Raw genomic sequence first — 13,227 nt, 5'->3', positions numbered from 1 at the left:
ACAAAAATAATTTTTATTAATTTTTTGTTAAAAAAGTCATTTTTTTTAATTTATCATTCATCAGATATTATATGTATAAAGATTGAAAAAACATTTTTTCTTTTGTATTCATAAATGAACGAAAACATACATTAAATTATTTTTTTTTAAGAAATTTATTTGATTTGATTATGTTAATTGTGAATGATTATACGTAACAATAAAAGATGGAATGAGTAAAGCACCATCCAAAAAACAAAACTAAAAAAAAAACTCAATTCAATCGTAATCATAAACGTATAAAGTACATTTACAAATATAGAAAACCAATACATCTGGAATCATTAATGAATAAAGGAAAATGTAAAGATGAAAAAAAATCTACTTTAGTTGTAATCACAAATGACTGAAAAAGATAAAAAAAATCTAATTTGATGCGATTTTTCTTGTTTCTACCAGCACACACAAAAACAAAGAAGGACACATGTGATCATTGTTATTCTTGGGTTCACACCTGCAAAATCAAGTTCAAGGATAATTAAAAAAAATCAGATAATAACGTTGTGTATACATCTTCACATTCACAGATGAATGTATGTTTGTCTTTTGATGGCAGAGAAAGGAAAAAAACTTTTTTAGTTTTTACCATAAACCTTATAATGAATAAAGATTTATTCATGTATGATGATAACTAAAATCATGTATGATGATAACTATAATCATGTATTAACACTGATGAATAAATTGAATAGAGCTGAAAATCATAAATAATTAATACTGATGAAATAAAATCTATTAGTTTTTATCTCCATTTCATAATCATTAGTGAATTTTAACATATTCATAATTAAATAGGATTGAAAAAAAAATATAAAGTCTACCTTTTTTAATATCTTGATTTGGATCATTTTCATTTGAATCTTTAACAATAACAAGATTCAGAAGCTTGTAACGATTAAGGAGTATGGAGTTGAATCTAATGAGCTATTATAACCTCTTGGTTCAATCAAATTGGGACGATGAACTTTCCCTGAAATAAATGAGCGACATAATTAAAAATTACAAAACAAAAATCATGATCAATTTATGAGGGATAAACTAATCACACGTATTCAAACATAGTCATTGAAGCATTTGGTCGAACAGGTGTTGTGCCAAGAATAGTGCACATATATTCCTTTGATTCACCTGCCTCTTCTTCTTCTTCTTCTTCTTCAATGATTCAATGATTCAATTCTCTCCCTGAAATCTTCAACATGCATCAAATAAAAAGTTTCAAGATATCCTTCAAGAAGCTTTCATTAATCCGTTCAACATTCAAGGAAAACTTTACATCGGAATCCTTCCAGGCATGAATTCAACCCATTTCCCCATATCTCTCTAAACCCAAGTTCATATCGTTTCTTATAATGATGGGAATTAATTAGGTGTGGAATCGCGACTTGCGATACTAACCCTAGATACAAACGATCTGAATAGAATTGCAAAAATTGATAACCCTACCTTGATCGCAAGTGGGCCTTTCAAACCCTGATTGGTCGCTTGCAGCAGCAGCCGCACAAAGAGGCTGCCGGAATCAAGGTGATTGACAATTTTGAACAAGTGATGCCCTGAAAATCGATTCAACACCTCGAGCATCTTGATCTTCTCCATTCATCGAGACCTTCACAGTAGCACATATAAGAAAAATTGGGAACAATCCTTTCTGATTAAAATCGATTTGCAAGTCTGGAATCTCAAGATGAAGGTTGTGATGATGGTTTTGGAAGTGTATGGTGGTGACGGCTCAATTAGGGTTTAAAGGTTTGAAATTTGTATTTAGAGAGCGAGAGGAAGAAGGATACGTAAGTGAGAGATACATAGAGAGGGGGATAGAGAGATTCCAGCAACTTGACAAAAATAGGTGAACATGTAATGACCTTATTACCCTTTAGACTTTTAGAAAGTTACAATCTCATCCCATGACTTTTAGAAAGTTACAATTTCATCTCATGACTTTTATAAATTATATTAGTCTTAGATCGTAATATTTGAAGAGCTTAGATCTGTTCTCGCGTTCTCAACCTTTTTGGTGTTCTCATTTGATCCTACTCCTATATATATATATATATATATATATATATATATATATATATATATATATATATATTCCAAATCAAAATAAATAATACTAACAAATAATATATGTAAGTAAAATTTATTGAACTGTTTTTAAAGAATAAAAAAATAATTTAAATACAAACAAACAGAAAAGTAATGCTTCTTCGTGTAATAAAAAAAGAAATTATTCATACTTGGCTACTTAATTTGAGCATATATACTACAAATTAAACATTATTTCAAACAGTCTAAAATAGTACAAAGAACATCCAACAATGTCAAAGTGCTAAAATATGTTTATGTCAAATTTTCTTAATGTTTATTTTGATATATTATATGTTTATGATTTATGATAAAAAAAAACATACGAATCATTATAGGATTTAATGTCGTTTTAATAACACAAAAATTAATGTTTGGGTATGGTAGGCACCATTTTTTGGGCATTGTGGTCCATTTGGGGCCGATGATGGTCTGATGGACTTGTCTTTCTAATCAGATTTATTTATTTGAAACGGTAATCTATCGTACTCTTAATCTAATCTTAAACACTATCTATGTCTACTAATGAGACTTAAATCCATAACCTCTCATTTGATGAACTTGTCTTGTTGATCAGATGATTGCAATATTGCACCTATGCTTTGGTCTAATAAATATCGACATTACATACTAAATTTTTAATGTGAAAAGTATAATTTTAAAATACAATTTACTTAAATTTGAGACACCTCTTATTACTGGTTGCAAAAAAAAAAAAAAAAAAAAAAAAAACTTAATGATGAAATATATGTGTGAACCCCACACACTGACACACATGTATTATCATTAAAACTTTATTTAGGATCCACACACTGACACACATGTATTATCATTAAAACTTTATTTAGGATTTATTTAAGGTGTTGTTTGGTTCACAAAATGTTTCTAAAAAGAATTGAAATTAGAATTGGAAGATGGTTGTGGCGGTGGTTGGTGGTGGTGGCGGTTGCGGTAAGTGGTGTTAATAGCAGTGTTGGTGGTAGGTGGTGGTGGTGGTAGTGGCGGAGGTGGCGGTAGGCGTTGGTGGTGGCGGTGGTAGGTGGTGGTGGTGGCGTTGGTGGTGGTGGGTAGTGGTGGCGGTGGTGAGTGATGGTGGTAGAGGTTATGTTGTGAAATAAAACATGAGTAATAAGATAAAATGCCACTTTCCTTCCTAGAAGGGAATTAATTTCATCTTGTTGAAGGAATGTGTTTTCCTTTATTTGATGGAAAGTTTTCTCATTTATGATTCCAATTCCATCATACAAAGTTGAACCAAACACTGAAATGTGGTGAAATTGGAATCATTTTCTCTCGAATTCCATTCCATTCCATCGAACCAAACGCACCCTAAAGGTATTCAAACTTGTACACTAAACAATTTATAGTTGCATAATTATTTAAAATATTAGAGTAAATTACACGAATCTCGGTGGTTTGGGGGTAATTTGCGCGTTTGGTCTCTAATTTTTTTTATTTTTTATTTTATTTTATTTTTAACTCGGATGGTCCCTAAAATGTATATTTGTTGCATGTTGGGTCCTTCACAGACATAAAAAGACTATATCGCCCTTATTTAATATTTTTGAATTTATTTGTTTTTTATTATTTAATTAAATCTTTTATTTATTTGTTTATTGGGACTGACTATTCTTATCTACCCTTATTATCCTTCATCGTTCAAGATCCCGTACTACCATTTCATCACCGACCACCCCAACAACACCCAATTGACATCTGGCAACCAATTAACCTTCGACAATCACTACCGGTACAACCCTCAAAATCATATCAGTACAAACCTCAAAATCAAACTAATATAAACATAATATATAAAATTCAAACCTCAAAACCAAAATCAAAATAAAAAACATAGATAAAAAGTACAAATTATAAACCAAATGATTCACATCCTAATATCTGAAATTCGAGTTTGCAAGTTGAATCACCAAGCTGATAAAAAATAAATCACAAATCATAAACCAAATGCTTCAAATCATAATATACCCAAATCAAGAATGTCAAGGAAATAAATGGAATGGAAACAAATGGATCAAAGGTCGACGGTTCATGAGGCAACATCTAAAGCGGCGGTGGAACCCTAACACCACTAACGTTGGTCCAGAGGTCGACGGTGGTCCAAAGTCGATCAGTAGTGGTGGTTCCATCCTCTCATTGTAGAGTTGTGATGTAGGGTTTGAGCAGTGGTGTGGATCCCTAAGAAATTGTCTCCGACGATGGAGATCTACAACATCCGATATTACCCCTTCTTCTCGATTGAGGGTTGAGATGAAAGTGGTGTTAATAGAGGAGAGGCTGTTAGGTTTTCCGATGAGAGGAATTGATGTCTAAGGTGATATGGTAAGGAGGTGGCTGAGAGCTTTCCAGAAAAGGTATTTTCGACGAGTCCAGAAGGGGGTGCCCAAGAGCTTTTCGAAGAAGGTAGGGGAAGGGAGGAGGGAGGAAAGAAAGAGTGTGTGTGGTTATGGTAGGAGATGAATTGGTCGATGTCTCAATGATAATGATTTTGAAAACTGAAGATACATGAGGAGTGGGAAGGGTGAAGGCAAGGGGTGGGAGTAGGACCCACTTTAGTAAATAAATAATTTTAATAGATAAATAACAAATAAATAATAAAGAAATTAAAAAGTAAATAAAGAAGGGTAATTTAGTCTTTTTATGTTTGGTAGGGACCCAACGTGCAACAAAAATGTATAGTAAGACCGTCCCGAATTAAAAAAAGTTAGGGACCAAACATGCAAATTACCCTAAACTACAAGGATTATTTGTGTAATTTACTAAAACGTTCAAATTACCCTAAAAGTTATGGGCACCTCTTATAATTGAATGTTAAAAACTAACTAAATATGGTATTCAATATAGAATTCATTTTAAATGCTTTAATGATAAATTTCTAATAATATATTTTTGTAAAATAAAGTTATGTGTTAATATTTATAATTATGTAAATTAGTCGATATGATAAAGATTAAAAAAACAAGAATATATTAATTAATAATATTTTGATGTAATTCATTGCACAATTTGAAATTGAATGTTAAAAACAAACTAAATATGGTATTCTATATCGAATTCATTTTAAATGCTACATTTAAAATGATAAATTTCTAATGATATATTTTTGTAAAATAAATTTATATGTTAATATTTATAATTATGTAAATTAGTCAATATGATTAAAAAAACAAGAATCTATTAATTAATAATATTTTTATTTTTATTCTAATTGATAATATTACTTGGAATTTGATGTAATTCATTGCACAGTTGGAAATAGACGAGAATGAAATTATGATGAGATTTGAATCTACGATCTTAACTAAAGTGTAACATCCCAATTTTCAGGTATGAATTTTTCAAGAATTTTTATACATCATTTAAGGCCTACTCGACGAGTTGGAGACCCCAACTTGTCGTGTAGGAACTGCTCAGGCCGCGTGGTTTATGGAACCTACTCGACGAGTTGGAGGACTCCAACTCAACGAGTTGAGGCTGGGCATGAAAGCCCTAATTTTTAGGGTTTGCACCCTATTTAAAGGACCTTAAGTCCCCTCACCGGCCTCCCTTATCACTTTACAGTCCAGAGTAACCCTAGTTCGAGCCTTATACCTTCTTGAGTGTGTGTGAGAGCCTTGGAGTGTGATTTTGGTGTGGTTGTGAAGGAACTTGGAGCTTGAAGAGGTTGGAGCAAAGGGAGAAGCAGTAGATCTGATATCTACTTTGTGTTAGCAACCATTTGGAGGTAAAAAGTCTTTATCTTGGCTTTCCATTTCTTAGATCTCCTCTTATGAAAGTATATGGTCATTTTTTGTGCAAAATGGAGTCATTCTCGGGTTTGAGCTTGTCATGAGGACATGGTCTCATATCTGAACTCCTCTAGGCCCCATGGACATAAAGTTGTCGACTTTATCTAGTCTTGGCCCTTCCCCATGCCCTAAACCTCTTCTTAATCTTAGTTTTGGGTGTTTTAGCCTCTTGAGGTCTTGCATGCACGTAAAGTTGGCAACTTTACGTGGTAATTACACCCTGGGGGCTAGATCTACAGTTTGGAGCATTGGTTTCGCTTAAAAGCGTCTGAATGAAAAAAAGGGATGAAGGAACTCGACGAGTTGGATAAGGGTTTTCTCGCTTTCTGGATTCTGAGTGAACTCGGCGAGTTGGTGAGATAAATCGACGAGTTGGTTAAGGTTTTCCAGATCTTCTGATTCAACATGGACTCGACGAGTTGTTTGGAAACTCGGCGAGTTGACTCGAGTTTTCACGGTTTATGAGTTCTGAAGGAACTCAACGAGTCAGTAAGCTGCACTCGACGAGTTGGGTCAACATGGACTGTTGACCTTGACCATTGACTTTGACTTTGACCAAGGTTGACCAAGTTTGACTTCTGGGGGTATTTTGGTAATTTTGGATTTTGATGGAATTAGTCATATGGTGGTTACAGGTGGTTGAGTTCTTGGGAGTTGGATATTGTCACTACAACACTACTTATGAGGTGAGTTCTCCTCACTATACTCAAGGGTCGAAGGCACCAAGGCCGGCCCTTTGGATTGTTAGCCTGCTTTATTATTAGTAAGATCTGTTAGATCGGTATCCTAGTAGATAGGATGTTTCTATATGGTTATGATCGGTTAGATTGGTATCCTGGTAGATAGGATGTTGATATGCTTAGTGATATGTATATCGGTTTGACTGTCTGTAGACTGTTATGTGATTATCTGATATATGTGCACATGATTGATTGGTGGTTGAGGCTTTTCTACTTTGTGCGAGAGCCAATAGACCGGGGCATTCCAACCCGATGGTTGTGGGCCGAGAGTATTCCATCCCGAGGATGATTGGACTCATAGTACGTGGGCATTCCAACCCAATGGTTGTGGGCCGAGGGTATACCATCCCGAGGATGATTGGACCCATAGTATGTTGGCATTCCAACCCGATGGTTGAGGGCCTGGGGCATTCCAACCCGATGGTTGATTGGGCCCATAGTATGCTGTTATTATATGTGTGTTATTTGTTGTGCGGGTATTTTGGGGAAACTCACTAAGCTTCGGGCTTACGGTTTTGGATTTTGTTTCAGGTACTTCGGATGACCGCGGAAAGGCGAAGGCTTGATCGTGCTCCTCCTCACATTTTATGGTTTTGATTTCTAGGATACTATGATATGAAACTATTTTGAAAACATTTTGTAATAAGTAATGGTTTTTGAATGCTTGAAAAAGTTTTAAATTTTTGTGAATTTTATGGATGTTACAAGTTGGTATTAGAGCCTTGGTTTGAGCGAATTGGAGGAACACTCGTGTAAATCCAATCTCAAACTAAGGAAAAGATTTTCAAATGGTTTTAAAAATGCTAAAGGAGGATGCAGAGTGTATGATCAGCCGGAGCCAATAAGTAGACCCCAAAATACCGTACTGTTATTTGATATTGTGATATGTTAGAAGAACATGCTAGTGATAGGCTAGGAATCGTCAGGAATTGCATGATAGAATTGCCTGATTATATGATGCCTGATAGCCTAGGGTTTTCCTTATATGAAATTAACATCATTAGTATATGCATCATAGTTGTACATAATTAAGATCTTATAGCCTGAGAATGTTTGGTTTGGCTTTATTTTCTATTCTTGTCAGATTAAGGGCGTAGGGTAGGATCAGATATTTGAATGTCTATAGGGTCCAACGTTATGTATGGCTAGCATACACGAGTGCTGCAGGGTTGGTGAAAGTTTCATGGATGTGTTGTGCGGGGTCAGTCGACCAGTTATGAGATATTTAGCCTTCCTCTAGGAGTGAGGATTGAGCGCTCGCGTATGCTTATGTACATTGTTAGGGTGTTGTGATAATCCTTGAGACAAATATGCGTAGGTGTGGAAGGTAGTATGGGCCCGTACTTCTGAAAGCACATGACCCATACGCGTAGCAAGGAAGTCACAACCCCTAGGGCTTCGTTGGGAGTTGGTTCCCCATTGTTTATATGAATTATCTGATATCTTTCTGGTGTATTTTCAGTATGGTGGTTACGAGCACTACTAGAAAACAACCCTTTAATGACGCGCAAACAATGGCACACACTGATTTACGATACACATTTTTTGTGTGCTGTAAAATTATTGTCAACTTTCCAAAAGTTGAAGGATAGAAGACACGCATTTGTGCGTTCCCTAAAGTTAGTGTCAAAACAAAAAAAATAAAAAACACGGAGGGCGCCTTTCATAACGCGTGTATCGTGGAAGCATGTCGCTTTATAATTTTTCAAATGCGTGTTCCTAGCCTATAATTAATTAAATCCTGAATAGAGCTAGGGCTTTTTGTCAAGAACTTGCCCCACCTTCCTCCACTGAACGTTCTCTCTTCCACATCTCCACCCTCCGATGAAATCCGATCACCGACGACTCTATAACAATTCTTTCTCATGCTTGAACCCTAGATCTCGCCTCCTATCTTCCTATATCTCTATGGCGATGACGGCTCAACAGAAACTCCACCACCTCTAATGGCGGCTTGAACCCATTGATTATCTCACTTTCCTCCTCTGTTTGGGGGATGGCAACTAATGGCAAATCAACAACTTCATTTTGTGATTCAAATGTTTGATTTTGTCGATTCACATATGATTGCATCAACAGCTGATCCAGTCTCGCACCGAAATCACTTTGAAGAAGATTAGAGACTGTTCTTCTACAATCGCGAATGACATCTACACCTTCGTCCGAAATCACTTGATTTATCTACCTGTATGTAAGTTGTGCGAGTTCAAAAATGTTGTCGTTATTATTATCATCATCAGACCAATAGAATGCATTGCTCCTACTTTCTAGGGCTTCAATCCACTCTTGTGAATCGCTTCTTACTGGTGAATTGACATCTACACCCTCGTTTGAGTTTGTACGAGTTAAACTATGCCATTCATTGTCGTCGTCGTAATCTTCTGTAACCGATTCATCCTACTCTTCTTCTGTGTGTGAAATTTCTTTCCAATTTAAACTATCTGTACTTGTCTATAAAAAAAGTAACCACACTCTTCTTCTGTAACATGTGATAACTTGTCTTTGGCATTGCAACCGCTTTCCAACCACATTACAACAACTTTTTTTTTGTTTTTAAATTTTTGACATGTGTGAATTTACATTACAGGAGCCATTTATGAATGAAGTTTCCCCTGGAGCACAAGTAGTTTCATGTAAAATTGGAGACTCATGATTAGGTTCAATGGTTGGTTACCAACAGCCAGAGGCCTTCAAACTAGTTTGGCCCCCTTCTGGTTCTCAAGGTGCTGGGAACCTTGAGCTTGTCCTTGAAGATGGGGAAGAAAGTTGTTCCATTTGGTTTCCGGTTGCACCAAAAAGATATGTTTCCTTGGGATGTGTGGTTTCTCCTGGAAAGACACAACCTTAACTCTCCCCCACCTTCTGCATACATGCTTCTTTGGTATCTCCATATGCGCTAAGGGACTACACCACAATTAACTCTGGTGACATGTATGTGAAATTCCCAATTCAATAAATGATACCATACCTAGATCTCGAGTATTCTATTGACTTTTTATTTAATTTGCAGAAGTTCTCGTGGATTGGCATTTTGGCGTGTGGATAATTCTCTTGGTACCTTCCTTCCAGCAGATCCAGGGACTTTAAACATGTCTGGTAGAGCCTATGAGTTGCACCATATAATTTTTGGTTTCCATGGAGTATCTTCAAAATCATCAAAGGGTTCAAATGTCCAAGCACTTCCTTCTAATCGTTATAATATTCAATCAGAGAGGTCATCAACTGCAACTTCTGGCAGGCAGTTTCAGACAGTTGCTAGTTTCCGTTTGGTATGGAATCAAGGTTCAAAATCTAGAAAGAAATTATCCATATGGCGACCTATTATTCCTCAAGGGATGGTGTATTTTGGTGATATTGCTGCTACAGGCTATGAGCCTCCAAACACATGCATAGTTCTTCCTGAAGATGATGAGCCTTTTAAAGATCATATTGGTTTTCAACTTGTCGGGAAAAAAAAAGAAACATAAAGGAGCTGAATGTATATCTTTGTGGCTTCCTCAAGCTCTCCCTGGATATTTATAAATTGTTTAGTGTTATCCTCCACATTGATAACTAGGATCTAAATTGTTTCATATGTTTGGAATTGCAGATGACACCATTGTCTAACATATCATTGAGCAGTATAGGATTTAGTCTCCATAGCAGGCCTGATTACCTCAACACCACTGTTTGCTTCTCATTGGCCGCCAGATCATATACTGATAAACTTGAAGCTTGGGAGCCTCTTGTTGAACCTGTTGATGGTGTCTTAAGGTAGGTTATCTCTTTCTCTATAATTTTGCAAATAGGTTTTAGTGATAAATTTCTGAAGTGATCCCTTTTCTCTTTCTCGCTCCTTGTTTAATGTCTTCTTGTTTGGTTTCAATGTACAGGTATCAAAATGATGTCAATGCTCCAAGTGCTACATCTTAATTATGACTGACCACTACAAGGGATCTCAACATAAATATAACAGTGTCTAATGCTAATATGCTTATTCAAGCTTATGCAAGCTGGAATAATCTTAGCCAAGTTCATGAACCCTGTAGTGTTAGGGTAATTTTTTGGTTCCCTTGGTGCATATTAATAGTCAAATTGTTCAGGTCACTTTTTAGTATTCTTGGATTAGTGAGTGATTCTTTCTTTCATGTCCTCCCTATAACAGGAAGCAATCTATCCATCATATGAGGGGCCTATCATCGATGTTCATCACAAGAAAAATTATTTCGTGATCCCGCAAAATAAACTTGGACAAGATATTTTTGTTAGAGCTACTGAAATCAGGGGACTTCCACATATAATCAAGATGCCATCTGGAGAAAACAAGTCTTTGAAAGTACCAGTTTCCAAGATCATGTTGGATTCCCACTTGAAAGGAAATCTTTCCAAGAAACTACTATCTATGGTAACAATCATCATCTCATAGGCACATGTGTGCTCCCTTGTCAATCTTTGATTTCTTTATTAATGGTACCAGAGCTTTCATTAGCCAACTTGATTTACATTAGCTGTTGGGCTTCATTAGCAAATCATTCTCTATTTTTGTACAAAAAAAACTAGTTAACTGGGCTGCTACTAAACTTGTTATTGGGTTATGAGCATTACATCAATCCTATGGTGCACATGCAAACCCTAATGCTTGGATCTAGTTTTTCTAATTTGTACATGCAATAATTGTCCAAGACTTGCAAACCCTAATCTAGCATACAACAAAATCGAAATCAACATAAATAACTAGTAAGAATGTTACATTTCAATTGAAGCTTGTAGATCTTGAGCTTTTGAGAACCTAGCACCTCAAATGTGATGCCTCTAGTAGATCACAAACACCAAATCAATTGGAGAATGCAAGAGAGAGAGGGAGGAAGCTATTTTCGGCTCAATGAAACCTTCTAGGGTTGTGGTAGTCGAAAATTGGATGCCAAGGGTGTCCTTATGTCACACCCCCAAACGAGAACGACAGAAACGTTCGGGGGCGGAGGACTTCAGGTAAGTATCACAACACATGCAATATAGTAATCAAAGTACAAACAACCATTGCATTAATAAGTATAAGTTTTACATAAGTGTTTAAACATTACATATTCAAACACCAAGTAGATACAGTAGAAGAAAAGAGTCGCGGTACGGTAGTAGGTAGTCTTTTCAAAAGCTTCAGGAGTGTACCTGTCTATTGGATTCTTGAGAATACAAGTTATTTTGAAAGAGTAGATCAGCATTTAAGCTGGTGAGTTCATAAGTATTTTAGTTCTATAAGTATACTCTAAGTTCTTGGAAAAGTTCGCTGGTTCCTCCAGAAAATCCTATATTTCCTGAAGTGATAAACTGATAACCTCAATAGTTCCCTCTGTAATTACTTAGTTTATACTAATTATATATAACCTAATATCTAATGGACAGTTAAATGGGTGTATCTACCCTAAGCCCACAACCAAACAAGGAACAGGAAGTAAGGCGGAAGTCACACATTTCACTGTCAATCGGATATTACTTATGTATAACTCTGATGTAAAAACTAAGGAATTATAGAATTAGCCACTAAAGGTACTTTATGTTATACTAGTTTACAGAGAGTGAATGACTAAGTTCCAATTGTAAAAGTAGTTTAATCCCATAAACCGTTTCATTTGTAAAAGTAGTTTAATCCCATAAACCGTTTCATTTGTAAAAGTGGTTTAATCCCATAAACCGTTTCATTTGTAAAAGTAGTTTAATCCCATAAACCGTTTATTTTGTAAAAGTAGTTTAATCCCATAAACCGTTTCATTTGTAAAAGTATTCTTAGTTATATCCGTTCTACAGTAAAACATTAGTATTAATCCTGAAAAATATTATATTATCCATAATACTGCTTTATGGTTTTAAATGTTCCAAAACCAGAAGTACAAGTATATTTGCCATGCCATACTTGATTTCATGATATGTAGTTTTTACTGTAAGTAAAAACTAACAGAAGGTATATTTGGTCAGGATGTAATTATCTTTTCTTACTGTTTTAAGAGAAGTATATTACTTAGTAATTTACTCGTTGTTTTATCCATGTGAGTTCTATTAATCATACTAATATGACTGATGTGCCTGATGCGACGTTCTTCAGGCGTCGGAAACGATATGATATTTGACACCTTAGGCCTGCCGGCCAAACTGTAGCGAACAGTGAAGGTGCGGGATTGTCAGTCCCATATAGATCTATACACAAATTCACGCCCTCCTTACTAGATATTCTGGTTAATAAGTCAGGACTTAAGGTCGTACTTAGATAAGTACACCATGAAGAGTCTCACAAATTTATTGTTTCAACGAGATTTACGATGTATTATTACCCCGTGATTTCTAACCCTGGTACTCTGTATTGTACCCTTGTTAATGCAAACCCGATATGATATGTATTATTACCCCGTGATTGCTAACCCTGGTACTCTGTATTGTACCCTTGTTAATGCAAACCCGGTATGATGTATTATTACCCTGTGATTGCTAACCCTAGTACTCTGTATTGTACCCTTGTTAATGCAAACCCGGTATGATGTATTATTACCCTGTGATTGCTAACCCTGGTACGTTGTATTGTACCCTTGTTA

This window comes from Lactuca virosa, chromosome 5 (genome assembly GCF_052849685.1).
Source record: "Lactuca virosa cultivar CGN04683 chromosome 5, Lactuca_virosa_CGN04683_v6, whole genome shotgun sequence".
In the NCBI taxonomy this organism is placed as follows: Eukaryota; Viridiplantae; Streptophyta; class Magnoliopsida; order Asterales; family Asteraceae; genus Lactuca; species Lactuca virosa.
This window is presented reverse-complemented; position numbering follows the sequence as displayed.